This window comes from Epinephelus lanceolatus, chromosome 13 (genome assembly GCF_041903045.1).
Source record: "Epinephelus lanceolatus isolate andai-2023 chromosome 13, ASM4190304v1, whole genome shotgun sequence".
Taxonomy (NCBI): domain Eukaryota; kingdom Metazoa; phylum Chordata; class Actinopteri; order Perciformes; family Serranidae; genus Epinephelus; species Epinephelus lanceolatus.
In genome coordinates this window covers 5,259,239-5,286,636 of record NC_135746.1, presented here as the reverse complement: position 1 = coordinate 5,286,636, position 27,398 = coordinate 5,259,239, and the positions used below count along the sequence as shown (strand labels likewise).

The window sequence follows — 27,398 nt, the reverse complement described above, 5'->3', positions numbered from 1 at the left end:
TGTCTTAAAAGAACAGCAGTATAACTCTGTTTAATTTTAAAATGTTACCCCATTACAGAAAAGACGTCTGGCTGAAAGACATCTTCTGGTACTATACTTAACAGTTCCCTGCAGTAGTATTCCTAATACAGAATCCAAAGGCCTATAATGGTTGCACCATGTCACAAAGAGCCTGAGGAGCCTGGCCACGTAAACACTTGACTTAACATATGCTTGCAAATGCAGAAAGGTATCATGTTGAGGTTTCCCAGGATGAGACAGTGGTGTGACCTAATTGGCCTTTGGTCCAGTACTTTTATTGCACGATGGTATAACCTCTAGAAACGTTTGATCACTGATGAACCTGTCTGCGACCATGAGGTAACACAGTAAATAAGATGTGAGAGAGTTATTGAATATGTATTGGGCAGCATCCAATGTTAGACATTGTTGGAATAGTCTCAATGTGTACTGATTGACTTTCACAGAACATCAGAAACACTGACCTTCATGCCAAAGAGCTTGACTGATCTGATGAACAGAAACTAAAATATGGGTAAATTAAAGCAGATAAAATGTTTGTGGTGATTAAAACCTCAGAAATTCAAATTTAAGACTATTTAACAATTTCTGAGGCTCAATATTTATTAGAATTGAATTTAAGAGGTCTTAAGACATTTTAAGGACCTGCAGACATCCTGTGTAAGCGAAAGTTATTATACTGAACTAGAACACTGCTTGCAGCTGTGGTGTGTACACAAAAGCAAAAATTTCTTTTGTTTTTTGCTAGAAAATGAGTTGAACCCCCGCAGGAAAAATGTTTACTTTGCCATGAAATTAGAGATGTTTTCCATTAACTCCACACAAAGCTAAATCATTAACTACTTATTGACTTCTCCCTATAGATTTATATTTTGTCTCCTCTTCCTCTAATCACCTACTTGCATATCCGTAATGAAAAACATGCAGATTGAGTCCAAGAAGTCACCAATGGATGATATATAAAATGAGAAACTGCCACAGTTACTGATAAGTAATAGATAAATACTTCAAAACAAGTGACAGAGAACTCCTGAAATTGAAAACATTAATCTCCTTTCAGGATATGGATAAATGTGGAACACTGAAAGTTTGTGATATCGTTCTGGGGCTTTGCTACAGCATTAACACATTATCAGAGAAATGATTTCAATTTATTTCACACCAGAAGCCACTCTCTCTTATTCACAGGACGTACGAAAAAAGTTGTGCCATGGCAATTATTGTAAACTTGTCAAAATGAGCCCCGGCAATGAATCATCTATGTAATTATCGATTGATTGAAGGAGCTATCTAACTGTGAAAAACACTTGGAAGCATAATACATCAATTTTAATGGCATTTCTTAATCAGAATGCTCGGCAATCAGCAGAGACCAATTAGGGCCTGAGAGATAGAGACCCGCCATTAATAATCAAACTTGGCTGCTCTCACATTGCTTCCATTCTCAGAAGGCTGTGGGAGCCTTTTCTAAGTGGACTAATCATTTCAGGGTGAAGGTATTGTCTCAAAATTTGAGATTTCTTAAATGACCAGGGGAACAAAGGAGAGATCTGCTCCTGAACCTGCCAACTCTGAGGAGCTTTGTGTCAGCCAGACTGCCAAATGACCACTGACTGGCGTAACCACAGTTTAAAGATTTCTCTCATAAAATCAAAAGGCTTCTTTTCCAAGCACCAATGATTTCGTGTCCGGCGAGAAGGGAATGGATAGGCCTATCTTGCAAATGCTGAGAAATAGAAATGTCTGCTCGGGAAAAGCTATAAAATTACACTGAGGCCCCACAGGCATGGAGCAATGACAAAAGATAGCTTTACAATGCCACCTTCAGCCGCCGCCTTATTAACATTATGGTCACTTTTATCGCGGCCAAGTGTCTGTGTCTTTGAATACAACAAACAGCCAAAGCGCAACGCATAAAATATACGAGCTGCACGGCGGCCGAGCTGGAACGTTGCCCTTCATGTCCGTTCAAGCAGGAGTTTACTTCTCTATGATTTTTCACTGTTCATTTCCTTGGCTGCATATATGAGCGGCGATCATCTGACTTTTGAGTCCACTCCAATGAACTGTGAGGATGTAAAGAGAGGTTAAGTAACAAGGTTTTTTTATTTGAGTGGAGGCAGCAGTATGAGCAATGTCCCTGTGACTGCTACTTTGCTGTTGTTGTTTTATATCCCTTCACACCGGAGATGCACCGATGGTGAAATTCTGGGCCGATACAGATGTTGCTGATGTTGTGTAGAAATCACTATTAAAAAACAACAAAACTGTTTTAAAGTCATGCAGCCCTTCATCAAACTATCATTTTCTTAAAAGAAAACTGCCTCAAAAGCCTTTCTTACTATATATAATATATAACAATTCCCTCTCTAATATCTATTTTATAGTTAAAGTTTTTCACCAGAAAACTAAATTTACAAGATTACATTTGAACACATCAAGATTATGTTTTAATATACCTTCGCCTAATTCTCATTTTTACATGAGCATGAACGCATCATAATGTAACTCAATGCAGCCTCTGGGAGCTGTACGTGCTGGCCAACAGCTGCTAACAGCTAACAGCTAATGTTAACTAGCTCACCTGCTGCCAACTTTAACACAGATTTGTTTTTCAAGATGTGGCATTATCAGGGAAACAACGTTTTTAGCCGTTGTTATTTTTTAATTTATTTATTTAATTTTTGTTTGTCGTTTTATTTGGTGGAAAATGTTGATTTGTTTCTGTACTATGCTGAATTTTTTATTTTATGGCTGCAGCATGAGTGAAGAGCCCAAGACAAACTTCCCAATTTGTGGGACAATAAAGTTAATCTTGAATCAATAGGGTGCGTCCCCTGATGCTACGATAGTGAGTCCACTGAGGCGAACGGACACCGTTCGTCTTGAGCTCTGCTTTGTAGCCTGTGCAAAACTGGAAAAAATATCCACCACTGTCACCGGTTAATGCCATCTTCTTTGCCGACAGAGACAGAGCACACACTGGAAGGTCAAAACAATCTATCATTCTCCACCGACTTTGTAGATGGTGAATGGACTGCACTTGTATGGCACTTTTCTAGTCTTCTGACCACTCAAAGCGCTTTCACACTACCTGTCACATTGACCCATTCACACGCACACACTGGTGGCCAAGGCTACCATACACACTGCCACCTGCTACTCAGTAAGCATTCACACACACTCACACACCAATGGAACAAACACAGGGAGCATTTGGGGTTCAGTATCATGCCCAAGGACACTTCAACATACGGACTGGAGGAGCCGCGGATCGAACTGCCAATTTTCCAATTAGCTGACAACCTGCGCTACCTCTGAGCCACAGTATTGTGTATTGTGTTAGCTCCTCGTCACTTCCATCTGCTAGCTAACAAAACACAAATGCCTAAAAGATGCTTTGCTGTGGGATACGCTACCACCAAGGAAAATAACCTAGAACTAAGTTCATATAAGCTACCAGTTTGCCGCTAGCTAACTGTTGCTAACTTGTTTGTCAATTGTTTGGTCTGTGAAGTGGAAAAAGGTCCAAAACTAAAAAGCTGAAAGGGGGCATACCACCACCAATTAAAGTTACAACAATATTACTACCCTCACTAATATAATTTAGTGAATTTCATGCACAATTTTGGGCGCTAACATTACTCAACACCATCAGCCTAGTGTTACGTTTTAATGACGTGCTATATCACGCAGGGATTGACACACAGTGCGGCAATCTTAACACTGTTTGAACAATCTTAACACTGTTTGGAAAAAGCCAACTTAACATTAAATCCTTTTCGTTTCACTAGAAACAGCCTGGAAATCACCATCTCCAAATTCACCAGACTCCATTGAAATAAACAATTATTTTAGCATGTAAAGAGGCTGCGTATTTTCACATCTAACTGGGTGAATTAAAGGTTTATTTCGACCAAACCACAGTTGGTGATTGCTGAATTAGTAAAAAGACAAACCAAGACGGGTTTTGTGGGTTTTATATTGTTTCTATCGACTCTGAGTGTGTGTGTTTCACAATGGTAAAATTACTGTTTATTTAACTGGAGTCTGGAGGGTATTGCGATAGTAATTTTGGGGCGGTTGCTGGTTAAACAAAAAGGATCTTACTCTGTAGAGACCTTCTCCATAACCTGTCAGACACTTAGTACAACAATCTGAGCCTGTCAGTGGCAAAAACAAGTCAATGGACGAAAGTTAACAGTGTGAACAGAAGTCTTGCTCCCATTAGTCACTTGGACACAAAAATGTGGAAAAATAAGGTCCACATTGAAAAATTTTGTATATCTGATGTGCAGAAAGCCTCACAGAACTCTTCCCGTGTAGCAAATGCTTTGTCTTCCCCCTCGCTGTTTTAGGATGTGACGTATTGTGGGTGTTCCTATAAATACAGACTGTCTCTATAGGTTCACAGCAGTCAACAAGGCGAATATCGGCCAGTAGTGACGTTCGGCCGATACATTGGTGCATCCCTACTAACACAAGTGAATGTGACAACATACAATTTTTCTTCATTGACTGTATATCAATAGCAACAGCTGGACCCCCCGACAGACAGCGAGAGCTCATTTAAGCAAACAGTCTGCAAATAAAAACAGCCTGTTTCCATTATTATTTGTCGCCAGATGTCGTGCAGTAATTATTTAATACAATTAATGACCCTGGTCATTGTGCCGCAGGCATTTATACAGGCAAAGTCTACTGCCAACATGAATTAATCAAAGCTGGAGAACATGCATCACAGCATTAGGTGGCTGGGATGGGGCCAATATTTTATAAGCTGCTCCAGTCCTTGGAAAGATACATCCAGGCTAAGGAAAACAGGTTGTAAATAGGATGCTAATACAGATGCACATCACACCTCCCGCAAACATATGATTTATGTATCCTCTTAACTCAAAAGCCACCTTTCAACTAGCAGTGTTGGAGTATGCAAATCAGACATGGCTGTAAGACGCTGTTGTGTGTACTTCCATTAAATGTGAACTATTTACATATTCGCTCTTTACTGAAGATAACTGATTTAGATTTTACAGTCGCAGAATGAGCAGATCCCTCAAAAACAACACGTGTGGTTGGAGGATAAAGAAGCAGCAATATTACAAGATGCAGGCAAACAAAAACCTGTCAGTTCTGGTTATTCTTTATAATGTATAATGGTCATAATGATTTCAGGAGATTACTCAGAAAGCCTGCTTGATATCAAATATTTAATATGCTTTGTTTTCTTGCAAATACCGAGACAAATGACAAAATCAAGAAAACAACTCCGCAGTGGAATTGCTGCAGCACATAAACTATATACTGCTGTTACGTAGTGGCACCACTCGAGTGACAGCGAGCTCAAATAGTTTTATTGTAATTTCCCATGCTTCTGAGAAGAAAGGCGGGGGGAAATGAGTTCAAGTGACTTCAGTGACCGGTGAAATTTGTTTTCCTCTTGAAGTAATTTGAAGTCTGGTTTGCCTCAAGCGGACAGAGCTGGTTCCAGCCTGACATTCCACCTGAAAACCTGTTCCAGCAGGCCTCTCTTTAAAGCCCCGCTTCTCCTCAAGGCAGATTCAATTATTCAATTTCAAATAAATTATTACATAATACATCCATGTCCTTCTAAGGGCCAACGCACTCTTAAATAATGTCTGGTATATTCTGCATTTTTAACAGGCCAGACATACTGAGAATAGATTTTAGATTTCATTATAGATGATGTTTATTCCAAAGTACAGATAAGATAGTAAAATACACCTTATTAAAATGACTAAGGTTCATAAAAGAGATGTCAGGGGAGCTGTGGCTGTCGGATAGCCACAGAGCAGAAATACTCCTGTAGCCAGGCTTAATGGGAGCCTGCATAAACAACACAACACAGCGGTAGTTGTGGCGATGGTGATGAGCTACAAGACAGAAACGATTTTCCATGTCCACCTCCTTCCCATCTCGTCCCCCATCCATAGAGCAAACCTGCAGCGTCATCATACGGGGCTAACAGGCTTAACCTGCCCCCCATGGAGCCTCTCGCCACACAGCAGACTTACAGACTGCAGGGGCCCCCGAGACAAACCCTCACAGGCCCCGAGTCCAAACCAAATCCTCACCCTGTCCCCAAACATGTCCAGTGAATTTAAATAGTGTGGGTATTAAAATTATGGTAATGGCTTCACTTTTTATTCTCAGAGAGGCTTTTTTTTCTCTCCAGGAAACCAAATATTTCCAAACACTGCATGGAATGACATTGGGTTAAAGCTATGGGTAAATTTGGAATTGGGTCCTTATCTGGTAAGTATGGCCCTTGGCCCTGGCTCTTGGTGTCAGCTTACTTGCCCGGGGCCTAATGAGTCCCTGCATTTTGTTGGGCAGCACGGCCTGGCTCTCCTTCCTGGAAAGCGAAGCTGATGGACTACATAGAAAATATTAAGGCCACAGTAACACTATGGCACGGGCTAATGCACGGCTCTTGACAACTGTGACATGTATGTGCAGAGTATAGAGCTGAACAACACGGATGGATCCACAGAGGAGTACGCACTTCACCAAGGCTGTTATCACTGGTTGGGTTTTCTTTTCTTTTGTGGGCTTTTTGCAAGTAAATGGATTGAAAAGTAGAAGATAGTGGAGGATAAATCTGCTAAAAATCTATCCTTTACTACTAACATATAAATGTGCTGCAAGTTATGTTATATTAAATACATCTAATAAGCCAAAGGACTCACTTCCTTGTGTCTGGTCACAAGATGCAGACCTGAGCAACACGAACGTCTCACATTTATCAACAAAAATTACTGCTAAAGACGAGGGCTGCGACGATTAGTCGACTAATTGATGACTAATTGACTATTTAAATAATCGATGACTATTTTAGTTGTCAACTAATCTGTCATTGAGTCATTTTTCATAGAAAAGTACTATAAAAGTACCCAAAATACTCTTATTGCAGCTTCTTACGTTCAGATAGTGGCAGCTTTACACACTCTCTCATGACGGTGAACTAAAACCCTTTGGCATGAGTACAAAACAAGACATTAGATGACATCATTTGGGGGTTTGGGAGAGACAGACCGACATTTTTCAACATTTTAACACATTTTTCGATAAAATGATTAGTCGACTAATCGAAGAAATAATCGACAGACTAGTCGACAATGAAAATAATCGCTGGTTGTAGCCCTACTAAAGACCACGTAAGGCAATTTTCTAATGTTCTGCACAAAAGTGGGGGGAAACTTTCCTGCAAAAGAAACGAAAGTCATCAACTGGCAACAAATGTGCAAAACACACCTGGAGAATGGCTACAACATGTGGACAACAGTAAAGACAAATCGCCATGACAGAGGCTGTGCTATAATAATCAAGGTGAGTTAGGTTAAATATGCAGGGTTGGTGGTATCGTTAGTGTAGTATAAATCACAAACTCACAATTGTGCAGTTTTATTCGCACTGGGACAAGTTACCTTAGATTTTTAACTAATTATACAAAAAAAATTGCAACTATTTTTGCAATTTTAACTAAAAAATAAAAGGTTAAAAAATCTAAACATGCCTCGCAAATTTTTTTCATAAGCTGCCATGAATTCAGGCATTTCAGGGTGCAACTAACCCAAAAAAAAGATTGCAAAATCCTGGAGGGACTGCCTAATGTAAGTGCAAAATACTCCAAATACTTAAATAATATGCCGTTAAATTTATATGGTAATTCATTGAAAGGGTCATATTTCATCCACCAAAAAGAAGCCATTAAAAATAAATTTGCACCTCCGACCAAATGTTATTGAAACGTCTTGGTTTCAGACTTTAAAAGCTGTTTTTTAAATAGCACAAAGAAACATTTGAAAGGGAGCTAGCAACTCGAATCTCCATGGACGTAGGAGGTTCACAGCTTAGTGCATTCTGAGACCATTTGGGTCTCTGTACAGGGAAACTGCAGGCTTTTTAGAAATATGATACCAGCATCACTAGCCCTTCAGTGACTGTGTTCAAGAGGGCAGCTGAAGAGACTGCCTTTCATAGTTCACTGATCTCTAAAGAGCTTGGGAAGCACAGCGTTTGCTCGTGGCCTCTTGCCCCGTGTACATTAGCAAGTATATTATGCTTTGTAATAACCTCTGATGCTAAATATTCAGCAGCATATCCAAGCAAAGATATCACTGCCACCCAAATGCAATAAGGGAGGCGTAAAGGCTGCAGTGGGAATAGTGGAAGACTGATTCTGCACCGCTGGATAAAGATGAAACATCCACCCTTAAATGTGTGAACCAAGAACATCTTTATTGTCCTTAGTAAAGGGGTGTCACACCTTTTTGTTTTGAGGGATAACTCTAACTTCTTCCTCACAGTAGCACTGTTTCTCAAAAGCTCACCATATATCCTGGCTGCAGAACTAAAATAAAAAACAGTATTAACAGAAACTCCAAACTCCACAAATTATTTACAGGTGTTACTGTGAAAGCACCTAATGGCAAAAAAAGATGGCCTCAATCTGCTTCGTCTTAGAGGGAAATTACATCCTACCCTCCTCCTTTCACTGTGAACTCCTTCATCACCTTGATATCAAAGCTGCACACAGTCAACCAACTCAAGACAGATCAAGCATTCTCGCAACTCTTTTGCTATCAAACCAGCTATCTTTGATTCGCTTACAAACACGGCCAGGACATCCTGAAACCCGCCATGATCAATGAGAGGCCGGATCTTTCTAAATGTCTGAGTTAAACCCAGCTTGTTTCGGTGCTGCCACTTCAGAGCAATTAACAGACCGCGGGCCGTGGGTGAAGCTCGGATGCGGCTGTTGTCTCCAACAGCTAGAGATAATCTATGTTTGGTCCTGCTGTCATTTTACTGCCACTCTCGCTACTTCAGTGTGACTACTTGAAAAGGGGAGAAAAAATTAAAAAGATGCTAGTGCCTTGATAAGCATGCTGCACTCAGCTACCTGTGCGCTCCACTGATGTGGCTGCAGCAATCTGTTGAGGATAGGCTCCATTTCTTAATGCAGTGCTCGCCGGGGGAAATTCAAATGACAGCTTCAAGTGGAACAAAAACAAGTACGAGTACAGAACAACAGGAATATGTTGGGAAAGGTTACAGTGACATTATGGGGTGCCAATTCAAGACCCCTGCTTACACTGCGCCTAAGAGCTGGGTTACACTGGGAAACATTATTTGGACTCTGTGGCAAGAACAATAGGAGTCACAAGAATTCAAACACCTTGACATTTTGGAAATAAGCTTTCCTGCCAAACATTAGATAAGAAGACTGATACCGCTTTGAATCGTGTAGTAATGACATGTAGTAATTAGAATATGTATTGTCATTATTTTTACAACTGGTTCTAGTAATATGATGCATTGCAGTGCTGCATGTTGTATGTCCAAGTGGTGTTGCCGTACCCCAGCAGAAGCTGTTGCTTGACTGCTGTGGGTACAATCAATGTCAAACACTGTACTATCATCTTGTTTATGATAATACCGCAATAAGTTTTAATATCACTTTAAAAATACATATCGTGACACTTCCAAGATTTCGACTTGTTGACATACTGACGTCATACTGTTACCCATGGCAACAACAAGCATGGCAGTAGGCAAAATTATTACAGACTCCGTGGTGGTTCCAAAAAGAGGAGCAGCTTTAGTAGTGTGGAATAAACTGTGGCGCCCTGAATGTTTTATGTTTTATTAGTGACTTACCGCTCAGAGGGAACTCAGTCAGCTTCAGATTTGATTTAGTTGAATGATTAATATTGTAACAGAATCCGAATCTCACTCTGACTTACTGTTGTTGTTCACAAACTAACGAAATGAGAGATCATTTTAGTTTTTACAGAATATTTTAAGGAAAACTGTAAAACTATATCACTTATTTTGTCGCAATTCTATTTTCTTTAATTAATAATATTTATTTTATTAATTTCTTATATTGTTATCGCATAAATACTCTGAAATGTTGTGATATTATTTTAGGGCCATATCGCCCACCCCTCCATACTGTGTCCACTTTGTTTAAGCTGTGCAACACAACACACTGCGGCTTCAAAGGGAGCTATGTGCCAGGCTAAGCTAAGCTAAGCTAAGCTAACCATCTACGGGCAGTAGTTTAATGTTTGCTGTACACACATTAATTTTTCCAAAGGTGGTGAAGGCATGACCCTGACAGTCTTACCCTAACTAATCTCACTCCTCTTGCCTAAAACTAATAAACCCGACCAACAAAGACAATGAGGTTTCATAGTGAATGCAACCTTACAAACTTTAAAAAGAAACTATTTGTTTTAACTTTAAAAAGTTGAGTGTCCAGGCTGCCTTAAAGATTTACGCTAACTGACGTTAAAAAGACAAGTTGAATCATTACAAAACTATAACATTTGTCTTCTCAAATTCAGTCAAATTAATATTTAAAGCTGCTTCAACACTCACCCTTTTTAGTCAAAACAAACTGTTTCTTTTTACAGTGTAGTATAAAACAATGTGGCTCTTCTTGCTCGCATTAGATAACTTACTATTATTATTTCACCCAAAAATTATGAAATGTGCTGCAGCTGCTCTAACCCCTCCTCTGCACTCAATTTTAGTTGTGGTTATAATTAGCTTCATGTCTGTGTGCTAGGTGCAGTGCAACAACACCATGCACTCCAGGTTCAAGAGGCTCTTAGAGTATTCTCACGGATTAAGTGCCATCTGAAAATCGCAAACAAAAGGATTCCTCTTCTTTGATGTCGGAGAAAAACGCTAAAATTCCACAAAGCAACACTGAGTTTTAAGTCAACAGAGGCAGTTAAGTTACCCTGACGCAGACAGGCCGTGTGTGTGTGTGTGTGTGTGTGTGTGTGTGTGTGTGTGTGTGTGTGTGTGTGTATAACCTGCGTGACTCATGTTCCGGGGGAAAAATTAGATATCACCTAGATCGTTTTAACTAAAATTATTTTCCCAATGCCACCTCATTGCTTGTCATCAGCGGAATAGACTACGGAAATTTGATCACAATACCAGAGCTTTTCGATTGCAGACATATGAAAGTGGTGCAAATGACTACAGAATTTTTTTTATTTCTCTCCTCACAATCTATTGAACATCTTCTATCCAACAACACAAAGACGAGCTTCCACACAGGCTAGAATCTCACACTCAATTAAAATAGAGTGTGAGATCCTAGTGTGTGTGGAGGCTTTTCTTTGTAGCCACGTATGTATGATCATTATCTCCTCAGCTCCCAGCAAAGATTTTAGCCAGGTAAGCAGCCAACAACAAAGAAATGACCGAAAGAGCTTGTATTTTTCATGCTCGTGCTTAACACTGCATCTTTGCACAGTTATTTTTGAACAGCCGTCAACCTCTGCATTTGTTTTACAGGTAAATAATATGCACGTTTGTGTCCCCCGCACTTCCAAGATCTTATTTTTCTAACTCTGTCTGCCGGGCGTCAAACCCTGGCTGAGAATGTAAGGAAGCTGCATGCTTTGGACTCTGTGTACCATGGTGCATTGAGATTTATGACCAACTATAGGCCACTAACTCATCACTGTATCCTGTATACTTGGGTCGGCTGGCTCTCCTTACATATCGTAGACTTTTTCATTGCCATTCTCTTGTCTACAAAACTATTCTTGGGCGACTTCCGGTATACTTATGTGTACATAAAGCAAAAAATTAAAAATGGCTATGCTCTCTGTTCAAAAGAAATGTTTTTATTGTCTGTACTTGGCAGGCGAGCATTTACGTCATTTACGTCCTCTCAGCCGTTTCAAACCTCTGCTGCAGTATTTCTGTACACAATCTACTATACGCCAATGTCACGTTGTGTCTTAGCTGGTCTTTGTAGTCGTGTAGTTTTTTGCGTTTTTATGGTTCATTTCCAGTATACATTAACATATTTTTTGGCTTTTCTTTGTAATTATCTTATTTTGTGTTTTATATTGCTTGTTTTAGAGCTGTATATTTTTTGATTCTGTATTTTTGTTCTGTGTTTTCTGTCTGTAACTTATGTTGCGGCCTGTCTCGGCCCGGACCCTCTTCAAAAAGAGATTTTTAATCTGAAGAGGTTTTTCTGGTTAAATAACGGTTAAATAAATACAGAACTTTGCTCCGATATAGTCAAAAAATATAAATAAAATAAAATAAGAAAGCCAGAGAGGAGGAGCATATTTAGTATGATTTTTTTAAACATCATTTTTTCAGTCCTTGCACCTAAAACAGACTTTTTTATCCAGATACTTGCTATCGAATCTGTAATCCCGTCACAGAGGGTCATACTGCTGGAATCAAAAAACTAACCCTATCACTTAGTTTAAATGTCCTTGTCTGATAATAACTGATATTTAAAGTTAATACATGATGCATTATATTAGATTACTATTTTTTTTCATTTGTGGGCTATTTGGGATCTTTTGGATAATGGTGTAGATAATAAACAAAGCACCTGAATACTGATTTGGACATTGATTACCATGGCAAAGTACAAAGCTTCTAGGGATACGGGTCAGCCCTAGTATTAGTAACCGTCATCCCTAAATGTATGTAGAGATACAGGAAATGGGATTTAAATCACATCATTTTTTTTCTGGGGGAAAACTCTTGTAGAAAATGGAGTTCATTGTTACGCCCCTGGATGCACAGATAGCCTACACAGACTCATAGTACCTGTAAAAAAAAAAAATAGCCTATAAAATGTACAGACAATTATGTAAAAATCTTGGACCAGAGCATGTCTGTGTGATTACAACCAAAAAATTACATTTTCAAACTTGTGGAAAATGGAGTCCATTGTCTCACAAACGCATAAAAACACACTCAACTGCTCTTCCTTTTCATTTTGATGTGGGCAGGATGGTCCAGATTGGCCTACAGCTCCACCAGAATCAGCCTAATTGCTGACTACATTTGCTATCACAAATTTTTTTCTAAGGAAGGACCCCTAGACCTCCCGTTTTATTGTGTCCCTGCCACTTCTAAAACCTGAGTTATGCCCCTGGATGCACAGATAGCCTACACAGACTCAAATTACCTATTAAAATAGCTAATAAAATGTACAGAATATTTGATAAAATTCTTGGGCCAGAACACATCTGCGTGATTACAATAAAAACTACGTTTTTAAACTTGTGGAAAATGGAGTTCATTGTCTCACAAAGGCTTCAAAACATGCACAATTGCTCTTCCTTTTCATTCTGATGTGGGCAGGATGGTCCAGGCTGCACCGCAATCAGCCTAATTGCCGGCATTTGCTACCACATTTGTTTTTTTTCTGGGGAAGGACCCCTAGACCTCCCGTTTTATTGTGTCCCTGCCACTTCTCAAACCAGAGTTACGCCCCTGGACACGCAGATAGCCTACACAGACTCAAAGTACCTATAAAAATAGCCTATAAAAAAAGAACTCTAATTACAGGAAATTGGCTAAAAGTCTCGAGCTGGAGCATGTCTGTGTGATTGCCAAAAAAAAAAGAAGACATTTTTAAACTAGTAGAAAATGGAGTTCATTGTCTCGCAAAGGCGTAAAGTGCGCACAATTGCTCTTCCTTTTCGTTTCAATGGGGGCGGGATGGTCCAGATTGGCCTTCTAATACCCACCGCTCCACCAGAATCAGCGTAATTGCCGGCTACATTCGCACATTAATATTTTCCTTTGGAGAGCGGGGTGCAGATAAACACAAGCCTTATATGTGCATTCTTAAAAAGGAAGCCAGTGGAACTGGCTCCATCTCCTCCGAGCCGCTGCCTGCCTCGCACCAGCCGAGGCATCATTATGTTTATCTGACTCTTGTTACATGAGAAAAAAAAAAACACTGAGAACCTGACTTTCCACGGTCATGTTTGTTGGGGAGCTTGGCACAGCTTCTGTTCTCTGGACTCCTTTAAACTACAGTCCATCACCGCAGGCGAAGGCAGCGGATCACAACTTCATCCAAGTACAAGAATACACTACTGTACAGCATTTCTGTCCTGCCTGCCTCCCCTGTATTTATTTACAGCCTGGTAATAATACACACCAATCAAATTATGAACTCCTTGCCCTGCAAAAGAGCTCTTGGAAAAAATGTGTGAATAAGAATAAAATAAACAGCCTTGAGCTACAGTATTGTAATTTGCTGACCATAACAGGAGTCGTTTTTCGCTTGGCCTTTACTAATAGGATAAATGCCTTGGGGTAATTTCAAAATGAATTCCTCAGGCCAAAGTGGTTCCCCGGGCCAACCTTAAATCACGTTTGATATAGAAGGATTATCCCTGATTCAGTTTACTGCAAAGAAGCTTGTGACAATACTTCCACAGAGGTGAGGCTTGCCTGACAATGAGGCAGTGTGTATCTTGACACATACTCTGGGATGCTGCTGCTGCATAATCCTCCACCTACAGTACAGCGAGTGGTTATTCTAAATAGATGCAGAGACAATTCTCTGTCACACGGAGCAGATGAGGCGAGAAGACCCCTGCTAAATGGCCCCGGCTCTGAGGCAAATGCATTGTCTTACCTCATCGAGTGCAGAGCTCCCTGCCTGTTCAGGGAGGACTAGGACTAAAGCCTTTAATCCCCGCCTTGATTCACGATAGCCTGCTAGGTTTTCAAATGTCATCAGTGGGGAAGTGTGTCCTGCTCCTACCCCACATGTTAATACAAAAACAACACTGGGGTGCATCAATTTAGGAATAGGAACACAGTCGAGCAGGGTGGCTGCACGTCTATTTATATAAAGTAGCATGCTGTGGCTTGTACAAACAAGCATCAGTGCCAAAACCAGTGCCGATTGACAAGTGTGTTTTTGGATACGAGAGTTGATAGTGAATCATGCTTAAATACTACAGATTAAATGCGATAATGCTGTGATTAGTACCAACCCCGTTCCTTCTCCCTCGCCAGGAAATAAATGAAACACAGCTCGTCGTGGAAAAAAAAAAAAAAGAAGAAGAAGTGGCTGCATCCCTAAATGAATGTGTAACTTTCTGCATGTGAAAAGGCACAGTGTCCCTTTACAGCCAGGACTCCACTTCACAGCCAAGGGTACGGCCCTTCACTGGAACAACAGATGGGACTTGTGATGAGTAATGCTTTGTTGTCTGGAGGATGTGCTGCGGGATACAAGTTATATACATCTGTAGAATATAAGAATAGGGTTTTATAAATACACTTAGACACGCTGCAGAGTGAGGCAGGACTAGGATGCAGTTGTGATAGTTTGTTGTGCAAAAGTGTGCAGCCATAATTTTAAATATGTTGCATTAAAGTAAAGCTGCATAACAGTAATTAATAAGATTGCAAATTGCTTTATTTTGCACAATAGTTTCCCCATTATTAAAGGATTTATGACACACATTTAGAGGGTTTTGCATGCTGTAATTAAACTGATTTAAGTCACACTAAGAGGATGCTTTTAAGGAAATGCATCTGTGCCAGTCTCCATCCGTTTGTCCTTGGTTGCCGACCTTTACACTGACCACTACTCCACTATTTCCCTAACCCTCTCCGTTTCTGTCACAAGCTCTGAGACGTGAAGTTAGTTTTTTCTTTCTTGCAGGAGCGCTTGCGCACAACATGAGCGCCGCACACACCATTTGGTAGGCTATGGTCCTCAGCTAAAGGGGTGGCAGTGAAACTGATGATCCTCCTCTCATTCATTCATGATAGGACAAGTGCCCGTGTTGCCGTCTCTAAACTCCTGCCTGACACAAAGCAAAATGCAGCGTACATAAAGTCAGCGCGGCGGACGCTTCCCCTCCACCTACGCTGGCTGTGCGCTTACCTCCCCGGTCGCTCGCTGCTCCTGTCCCCCGGCGTTTGTCCTTGTTTTCGCTCCGACGCTGCTTATGTATGAATGCTGTCTTTATCCCGCAAAGACCGCTGTTGCATTTTACAGCAATAGGAACAACAGTGTGCGCCGGGAGCGGCTGCGCGCTGCTCGGTCCGTAGCCTGTCTCTGCACCGCGCTGCACGTCACCAAGTGGGGTGGACTGGACTTGGCAGACGCGTCTCTCTGTGCTCCCTGCGCGGCGGCGGATCTGAGATGTAAGCGACTGCTTGGACGGGGCTGGCACACCGTGTGGCCACTTTTCTCCCGATGCTGCTCCTCCCCTTTCACTTTGTTTTCTCCACACCAGCCCTACAGCGCCGCCCACCCGACACTCTGTGCTATTGCATGCACCCGCAGAGCTGTGTTTCCAGTTCAGCGTCAGTGTGCACAATAAAGTCGTTCTCACACTGTGAGAGGGTCCTGGGATCATCGGGGGACACAGAGGCAGGTTCATGCAGGACTACACACTGCTGCAGAAGCCTGTTCAACTAATTATGTAATTTATTCTCACTTATACTAATCATGCATTTATATTTAACAAATAATGCACAGATTTATTATTCTTATTTTTAATTTATATATAAATCGTGTTATATATTGCAGTATAATGCAGATATTTTCACACTTATTTTCTGTTTTCTTATAATTTTCTATGCATGTATTCAAGAGCAACTGTGACATATCCCAGTCAGGCCCCAGGCAGAGAAGCTCATCGAGGCCCCCCAACACCCCCCAGTGTCACTTTCTTCCTCTTCCTCTCCATTTCATTTCTGGTGACCAGAAACATGCGCTCTTCATTTTTCTGATGGTTATACCTAACATATAAATCCTCCTGCAACCCAAGCTTTTGTTTAGTGTGCGTTTTAAATTTCTCCTTGCTATTTGTGAATAGTAGGAGCTTAAAAGTCTAAGGGACAGTTCTTAACTTTTATGAGGAGGGGAGTGGCCGGGGTGTGGCCTCATGTGTTGTTTTTGTTTTCTGACCCTCTTGAACCTATCAATATTTTTGTTTGAGCCTCCCTTAGGCGGGAAATGCACGATGCTCCCTCCAGTATAAATTAGTTATTAGGTTTTTCGAAACTTAGCCTTTGATGTTTTAAAGTTAAAAGTTAATAGTCTAAGACAAAATCGTGGAGTTGAAAAAACCTCAGTTTTTCACTCTTGTAGTTCATGCTGGTTAGTTAATACAGTTTATTTTGAGAAAGAAATTAAATAAGACTTAAAATACAGTGATTGTGATGCAATATCACAACTTCACGATGAGATTTGGTTATGTTTTTTTTCCCTGATGGAAGCATTAATCTCACATAATGTGTTCAGGAACGGTCAGAAATGTAAAAATCCAACAATAACTTCTGTTTGTTTCTGGCTACGATAATTTTATCGATTTTTAAAGAAATCATGCCTTCCAAACATCTTTTCTTTAAAAGTCTTAATTAAATTAAATACAAAATACAACCATTTAAATGTGTATGCCCCTCCCCTAAGCCAGAATAAAAAAAACAGTGCTTAGAAATTATTTGACTTGCCTCCTCCGTTTTAAACCACCCCTCATGCCTCATAGATAACGAACAGTCCCTAAGCATTGTCTGTGAACAGTATGTTCATCGAAAATGATGTCCTCATATGGGGACAATAGTAATAGTCACAAGTGTGTAATAAACTATAAAACTCTTCATCTCAATGCCTGAACATTGTTGTGAAAGAACAATTTTACACAGTGCAGCATTTGTTCAATGTTTTGTAACTCTACGGGTCAGAGGTCGCTATTCACGTCTAAAACCGTTCAAACTGTTCATTTCAATGCTTAAACATGACTGTACAAAAGCAAAATTGCAAATAATGCAACATATCTAAAAGCCTTGTGATTTGTTCATTTGCTAACTCTGGATGAAAGTTCCTTGATCCATACTCTACACTAGGAATGTCCTTTTTGCCTGTGGAAACACTGACACAGCTAATTGGCCTTCATAAAATGCTGCCATAATACAATGAAGTCTCAATGTACACTGTATTGTGCCTTTATGGGAGGTTTAAGGAGGTTACAGTTGTCATTGTAAAATTTGCCAATTTGTGGCCATCAGGGGCCCCTTTTCAAAAAATTTCAGGGGACCCAAATATTCTTATGGGTTGCTTTTCCTGATGATACACCCCTGATCCAATTCCCCCTGTTGTTAAATGAACTAATTTTGATCCCGATTCTGAGATTTGGTGACATGTTTGTTGAATTCTCTCGATATACAATAAGAGAGTCGTTTTTAATATCCACTTGCAATAAAAACCCACTCCCACAGGACATTAGGAAGGAAAAAAGAAATCACAGAAAGCTTTCCACCGATCAAAATTTCTCAAAAAGGCCCACTAGCAGTGGTTGTTTTGATTCTCAGTCCTGCAGTACCCGGAGCACTGCTGCTTTTCCATCCTACCTGGTAGTTAAATGCTGGTAATTACATTCACTTTGCATACCGGTTGTAAATCAGCCCCTGATTAGACGGCTAGAGTGAAAATCAACAGGGCTCTCTCTCTGGCTGGATCCAAATCGCCTAAAATAAATGTCCTTTCTGCTTTCCTAATCACTTTTCCGTGAACACAATGAGAAATGTGATGCGGTCAAGCAAAGAGGAGAAAGAGGGCTTGTGTAAAGTTAGGAAGAGAGTTGTTAAGAGAGTAGGGCTTTTTTCACAGAACACATTTTGACATGTCACAGTAGGAGAAGCCCATGTAAGCAATTAAACTAATGATGGTTGAATTCCATTTAGCACCTTCTTTTTTTGCATTTAGATAATTTGACCAGCTCTTATCTTGGCTGCCTCTTAGATAGGCTACTTGCAGGGCAATTAACTCAATAATAAACACAGGAACTGTCTAATCCACAGTTTTTTGACCACAAAGGACTTTTAAATACTGTCCATATCTTCAGACTGCTTCTAAAGCATTCCAGCCGTTGCTTAACAGAGCTATTTGTGCTTACCTGATGGATTATCACTATCAAACATAGAACCAGGCACAGGCCGGGGGCCCAAAGTGTCAGGGGACCCCCTGACCTTCACCTACAAAATGTCACTCAAAGTAACACATACCAACTCCACAAAACAACTTGAAAGAGACACAAAATGACTACGAAGAGACATAAATGACCAAAAATAACACACATATACCTCAAAGAGACACAAAATGACTACGAAGAGACACAAAATGACAACAAAGGGCCACAAAACAACTACAGACACAAAATGACTACAATGACATATAAATGTCCAAAAATGACACACAATTACCCCAAAGAGGCACAAAACAACTACAAAGAGACACAAAATGACTAAAGACACAAAACGACTACAATGAGATATAAATGTCCAAAAATCCCACACAATTACCTCAAAGAGACACAAATGACCAAATGAAACAAAATTACTTAAAAGAGACACAAAACAGCTACAAAGACACACAAAATGACAACAAAGACACACAAAACAACTACACAGACACAAAACGACTACAAAGAGACACACACTGACCAAAAATGACACACAGTTACCTCAAAGAGACACAAAACAACTACAAAGAGACACAAAATGACCAAAAATGAAACACAATTACCTAGAAAAGACACAAAACAACAACAGAGACACAAAATGATGACAAAGAGACACAGAACAGCTACAAAAAGATACAAAATGACCAAAAATGGAACAAAATTACTAAGAGACACAAGCGACCAAAAAAAGACAAAGAGACATAAATCAGCTACAAGAAACACAAAACCATAAAAAGATGCACAACAACTACAAAGAAAACCAAATCAACAAAAGAAAAAAGAGGCAAAACCACCACAAAGTCTGTGTCTCTTGCTCCTGTGTGCGAGAGGTGGTGTACCTTTGTATATCTGTGCCCAGGGACCCACTGTCTCATAATCCGCCCATGCATGGGACTATATTGGTTAACTGTTGCGATGCCTCTTTACTGCCCCTTCTGTACACCAATGGAACACCCACATAGGTGTTTTCCCTTATTTTGCCTGATTAGACCTCTTCTGAGGACTTTGTGGGAGTGTGCAGACTGTTGGATTGACATCTCTGTAATGCACTTGTTGGGGTGGAACGACTTGTGTTTGGTGACATCACATTTTCCTGTACAGCTCCAACCATCTTCAACATGAACATGGGTCTAATTTGCTTCAAACAAAAACACCTGCATGAAAACTTACAGTATAATACAACTTCAGCAACTGCCACAGGTGTAAATAATACATTTGAGGTTGGCTGAATTACACTTAGCTGTTTCAGTTTCAGGGTCGTGGTATTACTCATGCTGGTTCATTTGATTCACCATTAACCAGAGGCACAAATCTAGATGGCCTGGGGGTATTTTTCCCCTCATATACAGCAGCTACATGCACTCTTTTGTCAAGCCATTTGAGATGACAACGTGCCTAAAAATCTGTGCATCATTTGGGGAAAAACAAGACAGTTGCCAAGGGAAAAAATCAACCTGTAGAGCCTGCATCATCTTCTGCATCTAACTGTTCTCCAATTGTTTTTATCTTTCTGCAGCTACAACACAACAAATGTTGAGAATGACTAATTTTCACTCCTGCCAACTAAAGAGGCAAGCATTGGCTGATGTTGCTAATTTTGTTCACTCTGTTCACACTGAATCCATTAAATATGCACTTGTGTCACACCAAGTAAACAACACACGTTAAATATCAGCTGTGCGCTCGAGATCAGGCAGAGAAACAACCACTTAAAAAATAGGTGAGTCACCTACTTGTTGTCTTCCCATGTTTATAACGTTACTTTTTAAACAGAGAGCACATTTCATACTGTAATATTTACAGGAAATGACAGACAATATAGCCACAAGTAGGGATGGGAATCGAGAATCAAATCTTTCTCATCGTCTTTCTAAACTAGACCATGGCTTTAAGGTTCATAATAAAATGTTATGAAAGCAGATGTCTTGGGTTACAAACAACAGGAGGTGATATCATTAATTCACAGGAGGAATCGATAAGGGAATCGATAAAGAATCGGATCAATAAGCAGAATCGATAATGGCATTGATAGCAATAAAATCCTATCAATTCCCATCCCTAGCCACAAGCAAGTAGCCTAGTTTGTTATTAGCATGATCAGTTACCTTTGCCTTCAAGAGTCTAGCAACCTGTCCAGGGTGTACCCCGCCTCTCGCCCAATGGCAGCTGGGATAGGCTCCAGCACCCCTGTGACCCCTGACAGGATAATAGAAAATGAATGAATGAATTTACCTTTGCAGAAACTTTCAGCTACCTGGCGAACTCCCTCAAGCCAGCTGATACCTATGTTGTTTTTTTGTAGTGAATTAAGCAGGTATCATAATGATAGTTCCTCATTTCAACTTCATGAATCAGCCGTTCTTTGTCCATTGATGCACTTTCAAAGAGAGCAACAGGTGGGCTATAAACAGGAACATCTCTAAACAACACACTGTGTTGCCGCAGCCAGTTAGGACACCTCTTTCATCATCTCTAAATCCAAAATGTTGCCATGATGATGCAGTTTCTTTTTTCTTGAGACATTCTGCAATGCCTCCTCTCGTCAGCCCAAAACACATTAACTTTGTTGTTACATTTCTTATTACAAATGCAATACAAGTTGGATTAAGTGCTGTGACATTGTCAGAGCAGGTTGCTGATGCAGGCTACTTCTAAATTTGATAGAGCCTGTCATGATGACAGATGGTGGCTCAGCAGGTTTGCATGAAATCAAACCAGTTTAAACTCAAACACCGGATTGGACCGAAAACCACAAATCAACACAACTGTAAGGGGGTGATCACACAGAAATGAGACACTAGAGACGCAGACGCTTCAAAGACGCCTGAAATGCTGGAAGCGCTTATTCAATGCGCGCTAGCTACTGGCGTCTGACGCTCAAAAAAGTTGAAAATATTTTAACTTTTCAGCGTCTACACGCGTCTACAAAAACGCGCGTCTAAAAAAACTCCGGAAAAACACCTGTCTAAAAAGACGCTTGAACGCTCCTTATCATAGGAAAACAATGGCCTTACTGGCGTCGTGATTCTAGCGTTTTATCTCGGTGTGATCGCTCCCTAAGTATTACGCCAACGGAAGAACATTACTAAGACACTAGGGCTGCCACGATTAGTCGACTAATCGATGACTAATCAACTATTAAAATAATCGGTGACTATTTTAGTAGTCGACTAATCGGTTTGAGTCATTTTTCATAGAAAAGTACTATAAAAGTACCCCAAAATACTCTTACTGCAGCTTTTTACGTTCAGATATTGGCAGCTTTACACACTCTCCCATGACAGTGAACTAAAACCCTTTGGCGTGAGTATGAAACAAGACATTAGATGACGCAATTCTGGGGTTTGGGTGAGACAGACCGACATTTTTCAACATTTTAACACATTTTTCGATGAAATAATTAGTCAACTAATCGCAGAAATAATCGACAGATTAGTCGACAATGAAAATAATCGTTAGTGGCAGCCCTATAAGACACATTAGATTTCTTTGGGTAATACACAGATTCAGGGGCCCCACAGAGCCCCAGTAGCCACCCTCCTGCTCCGCCCATCAGGCTAAGACAGTACATTTACATGACACTAGAGATAATCGATTTATTGTGTTCATTCAACTAAAAGTGGACTTTTAAAATACATGTAAACATGTTAGTGTGACTGAAATCGTACTTAATCACATCCTCAAAGTCAGACTAACGCACCCAGAAAATGCAACTTAATAAGAAAATTTTTGTTTATTATTCATTTGTTGCCACTAATTTATTTTCATTGGTCAAGGTGGAGCAAACACTAACTACTTATGACTTACTTTGGTAGTTTAAAGAATCACAGTGAATCATATTTTAGAATATAAAAGCCCCTGCACAGCTTTAGACCACCCAGACTTATTAGACTTCTTCTCAGGACTGCACAACTGCATTTTATTTTATTTTTTTTAACCCTGTTAAAGGGTTTTCTGGGGGAGTTTTTCTTTATCCACTGTGAGGGTCCAAGTAAAGAGAGATGTCATATGCTGTAAAGCCTCTGAGGTTAATTGTGATTTGTGATATTTGACTTTATAGATCAAATTGAAATTGAATTTGATTTGAAATTACAATTTGTACGGCCCTTTGAGGCATGCTTTGTGATTGGGCTACAATAAACTTTGACTTGACTAATCTGTAAAGCCCTTTAGGTTGCCTTTGGGTATGAAATGTGTTATATAAATAAATGTGCCTTGCCTTGACTGACACATGACTGACTCTTGGGTTTGCTGTGTCTGTTAACATACACGTAGGAGTGTGTAAAATGGTTAGCTGTATGGCTGAGGTCTAATTTTAGAAAAAGTCAAGGCAGTGCTTGAAATAGTAAAGTGCATCACCGCCATGTAAGTTAAGTATATGCACTACAAAATGCTTGGGTAAAATACTTGAGTGCACTCCACTCCAGCGTTTCATCAAAATGTCACACTTGCCAGAATAGATAGTGGCCCTTATCAGGGGTCAAATTCTATTTTGCAGTAATTTCAGAAGTCTTCCACATCTGCCTTTCAGCCACGGCAGTATGTGAGATGGTGTGAAGCGGTGTGTACTGATTCATCATAGAGCCTTGTGAGCCTAATCTGAGCCAGCAGGTACTACTTTGCATTAAAAAGGACTTTTATATTCTACAAATAAAGCTTCCTATCTGAGATCTTGGTTTTATGGAATTACTCCCCCCAAAGGAACATGAGTATCATGTTCAATGATGGAGCGAGCTCTGTGGGGACTGTTTGACTATAGGCTAACATTCAATAGCATCGAGGAGGAGGGAAAGGAGGAGGGATGAGGAGGGCGAGCAGTGCGGCTCCACAGCTAATGGAAGCATTGACAAAGATGCAATACAAGACCTGTACAAAGCAGGGAACAACAATAGAGATTGTTGTTTGATAATTAACAAAATTGTATTTGTACTGCCGTGACAGCAAAGAGATAACCTGACAGTGTTGTGCAGTATGAGAGGTTTGGTTTTGGGACGGATCGGGATCTGCAAAAAACTCATTTCAATTTTAAAGGTCCAGTGTGTAGGATTTAGGGGGATATATATCACAAGTCGATGTAATATAATATGTATGTTTTCTTTAGTATATAATCATAGTTTTTTGTTACCTTAGAATGAGGCATATATCTACATAGAGAATGGTTCGTCATCAGGCTACCAGGAACACTGCTCAGCCTTGCAGCCAATTTTCCCAGTGGCCACTTAAGGTATTGCAGCAAAAAAATGCATTTTCCCCATAGACCACCATTATGAAAGAAACATCTGTAAAACCGTTGACAAGACACCTCGAACAGCAATCAAGGTCAGTAATGACTCTTTCTATTATAACCTTTTGATCCAAGTTTTAAATCTGTAAACTTTCCTCAAGCCAAGAAAAGCGATTTAAAAATCTGTGCCATCATCACATTTGTAAAGTCTATGAGCCAAGCAGGAACTCAAGGGCGGGGCCAGCAGGAGAAACACAACTGTGCATATTCGGTGGGCCTCATTCTGCAGAAGTAAAGCTGGAAACTAGTATGCACCAGGCGAGCAACTCCACTAGACTGACTAGTTGCCATTTTGCCATCTGGTATCTAGGTTATTAATAAAATCCATGCTCCCGATAAACAATGATCGCCATGTTGCACTACCATATTTCTACAGTAGTACTGGCTCCAGATAGGGTCATCCATGTTTTCACAATTTCATGTTTTCATGTCTGCCACCATGGTTAGCAGCCCCTCCACAACAAGCCAATCAGCATCCGAAAAACATGTTTTTTTTAACATCAAAGTGCTTTATTCTGTGTTTCCTCCTGTTTTGGAGAGGAGGAGACCTCTGTGAATAATTCAGCTCTCGCTAAATATCACCTGAATGTATGGATCTTAGCTTACCAGAGAAAAAAGCTGAGCACAGATTAGAAGGTGCTGGGCTTGCAGTCTGCTATGAGCTGAAATGCATCGAAAAAACACTGATTTGTAATGTGAAATTGCTTTATTCTGTGTTTTAACCAGTTTAAATCACAGGGACAGTTTGCGATGGCGAGGAGGAGACCTCTGCGGATAATTCAGCTCACAGTAAAAACCTCCTGAATGTATGGATTGGGAAAAAAGCTTAGCACACATTAGTAGGTGCTGGGCTAGCAGCTCGTCTCAGACAGTCCAAACAGCATTGGAGAATCACTGATTTGTAACATGAAACTGATTTTTTCAGTGTTTTTACTGGTTTAATCAAAGGGTCCGTTTGTTTCAGAGAGGAAGAGACCTCTGCGGCTAATTCGGCTCATGGTAAAAACCTACTAAATATCTGGATCAGAAATAAAGTGACGATACATAAGTAGGTGCTGGGCAAATGGGCTTTCTGGGATAAGCCAAACAACATTGAAGAAACACTGATTTGTAACATGAAACTGCTTTATTCTGTGTTTTAACCAGTTTTAATCACCTGGTTCATTTGTTTTGGAGAGGAAGAGACCTCTGAGGATAATTCGGCTCCTGTTAAATACTTCTTGATTGTATGGATCTTAAGTTATCAGAGAAAAAAAGCTGAGCACACATTAGCAGGTGCTGGGCTAGCAGCTCGTCTCAGATAGTCCAAACAGCATTGGACAAGCTCTGATTTATATCGTGAAACTGCTTCATTCAGTGTTTTTACTGGTTTTAATCACCTAGTTTATTTGTTTTGGAGAGGAAGAGACCTCTGTGGATAATTCGGCTCCAGGTAAAAACATCCTGAATGATGAAAACTGAGGGAATTCAAACAGAGAGAAGTTCAAGCTGGTTGCAATCTGCAACCCTCACTGCTAGATGCAACTAAGTTTCCTTAAATCTATCACACTGCTCCTTTAAAGGTTATACTTTTTAACATGTTGAATTAAAGAAGGAAAAACAGGGAATAAGGGAATATTACTTGTGAAACATTGTCAGTAACTGTGATATAGATTATAATAAAAAATGAAACATGAACGTCGGGAAAACAAATGTCAAAGGTTTATCTGACTAAAAATACACACTTTCTATAATCCTCTGTTTGTTTGGGCGTGTTGAAACTTGTTTTGTTATCTTTCACAGGTTATTTCATAATTACTCACTTAGAGTGCGAGTGATTCTGCAGGGCACCGTGTTACTCATGCCCTTTACTGTATGCTATATATGACAAAATCTGGAGCCGGTAAACAACAGTAATTGGGCTCAGGGGGCAGTGGGCAAAAACAAACTGTGTCTTGGTGTTTTGTGGATTTAGTTTCTGTATAATCCAGAGGAATGGAATAATATGGAACTTTAACTTTAAAAAATAAAATCCAGTCTAAGTTTTTAAAAAACTTGCATAGTTGTTGTGGAGCTGTGTGCCAAAACACGGAAACTGGGGAACCTCTTCTGTTCTTGGCTGATGCCTTCATTCATTTTCACAGACTATCAATCCTCTTCTATCTATCTATTATTTACTGCGGGCTGTATATCAGCCTAGTTGTACTTTGCACTTTGGCGTCAATGCTGCTTCTTTTACCAGCCTTGCCAGGGCTGCAGCTCCACTGCTGTTCTTTTATGGTCAGTGTATATCACTGTCAAACTGTGTGTCTTCTCTGCAACATTTCTATGATCCGAGTGGTTTGTGCTGCGCCAAATGTGTCAGTTTCACATTGTGTAACTGTCTTTTTGTGTGTTTTTGTGTGTGCCCCAACAAAATAAGCTAAAGTTTTTGTGCCAACCTTTGCGTTTTTAAAAGTTGCAAAAAGTGATTCTGGGTAAATGTCTGACAGGGAGTGAAATGTTTTCAGGAAAAGACGCTCACGTCACATCGCTGGATATATTATTTATAAGATTACTTGGTAAATTTAGAGTCAAGAGTTTTTAAGAACTACACTGTATACCCACTATCACACACACACACATCTTGCCTGAGCCCAATTCTAATTAGATTGCAGGAGGAACATCTTGAAATGGAACAACAGACTCCCAAGCAAATGTAATTGATGTTTCCTCATAAATGAATGTAAAATGTAATGAAACTCAATCAAATGAAGGACCAGAATTCAAAATGTATTTTGTTTTATTTAACAATTTAAGATAATTCACAGCAGATTACACGCTAATCTGTGGGATGACCTAATTCTGCAAGACTTGGGTTTAGTAAACCAATTCTGAAGCAGTAATATGAACTTAAAGGGACACTTCACCATAAAATGAAGTAGTGCTGTTTATCAATCTAGATTGTTTTGGTGTGAGCTGCAGATTGTTGGAGATATCTGCCGTAGAGATGTCTGCCTTCTCTCCAGTATACTGGATATAGATGGCACTTGGCTTGTGGTGCTCAAAAATACATTTGAAAAACTCAACAGCAATGTCTCTCTCCAGAAATCATGACCTGGTTACTAAAGATAATCCACACACCTTGTTGTGAGCAGTTTCATGTAGGAGCTATTTGCTCTCTACCAAAGTACACCCACCAACAGTATCTAGCGCAGAAGGAAGTGTGCATCTACTCACGGACAAGAGGCTTCTGCTTGTGACAGCACGAGATGTAAACACTAATGGCGTCCTCCTCATCTTAACGCTGTAACTTTAGGGAC

At 40.1% G+C, this 27,398-nt stretch overlaps 1 protein-coding gene across 4 annotated transcripts in view; it reads right to left on the bottom strand.

Annotated features, from left to right (window-relative positions):
- klhl29 (kelch like family member 29) overlaps positions 1-16,017 on the bottom strand; it is a 409,128-nt gene extending 393,111 nt beyond the window's left edge. For 2 of the 4 annotated variants that reach the window (XM_078173676.1, XM_033648443.2), the window contains exon 1: positions 15,749-15,989. The gene's annotated coding sequence lies outside the window, so the exon portion shown is untranslated. Of the gene's footprint in view, positions 1-15,748 lie in introns of all 4 variants that reach the window. The other 2 variants (XM_033648442.2, XM_033648445.2) reach the window with 2 other exon arrangements.
- Positions 16,018-27,398: the final 11,381 nt, after the last annotated feature.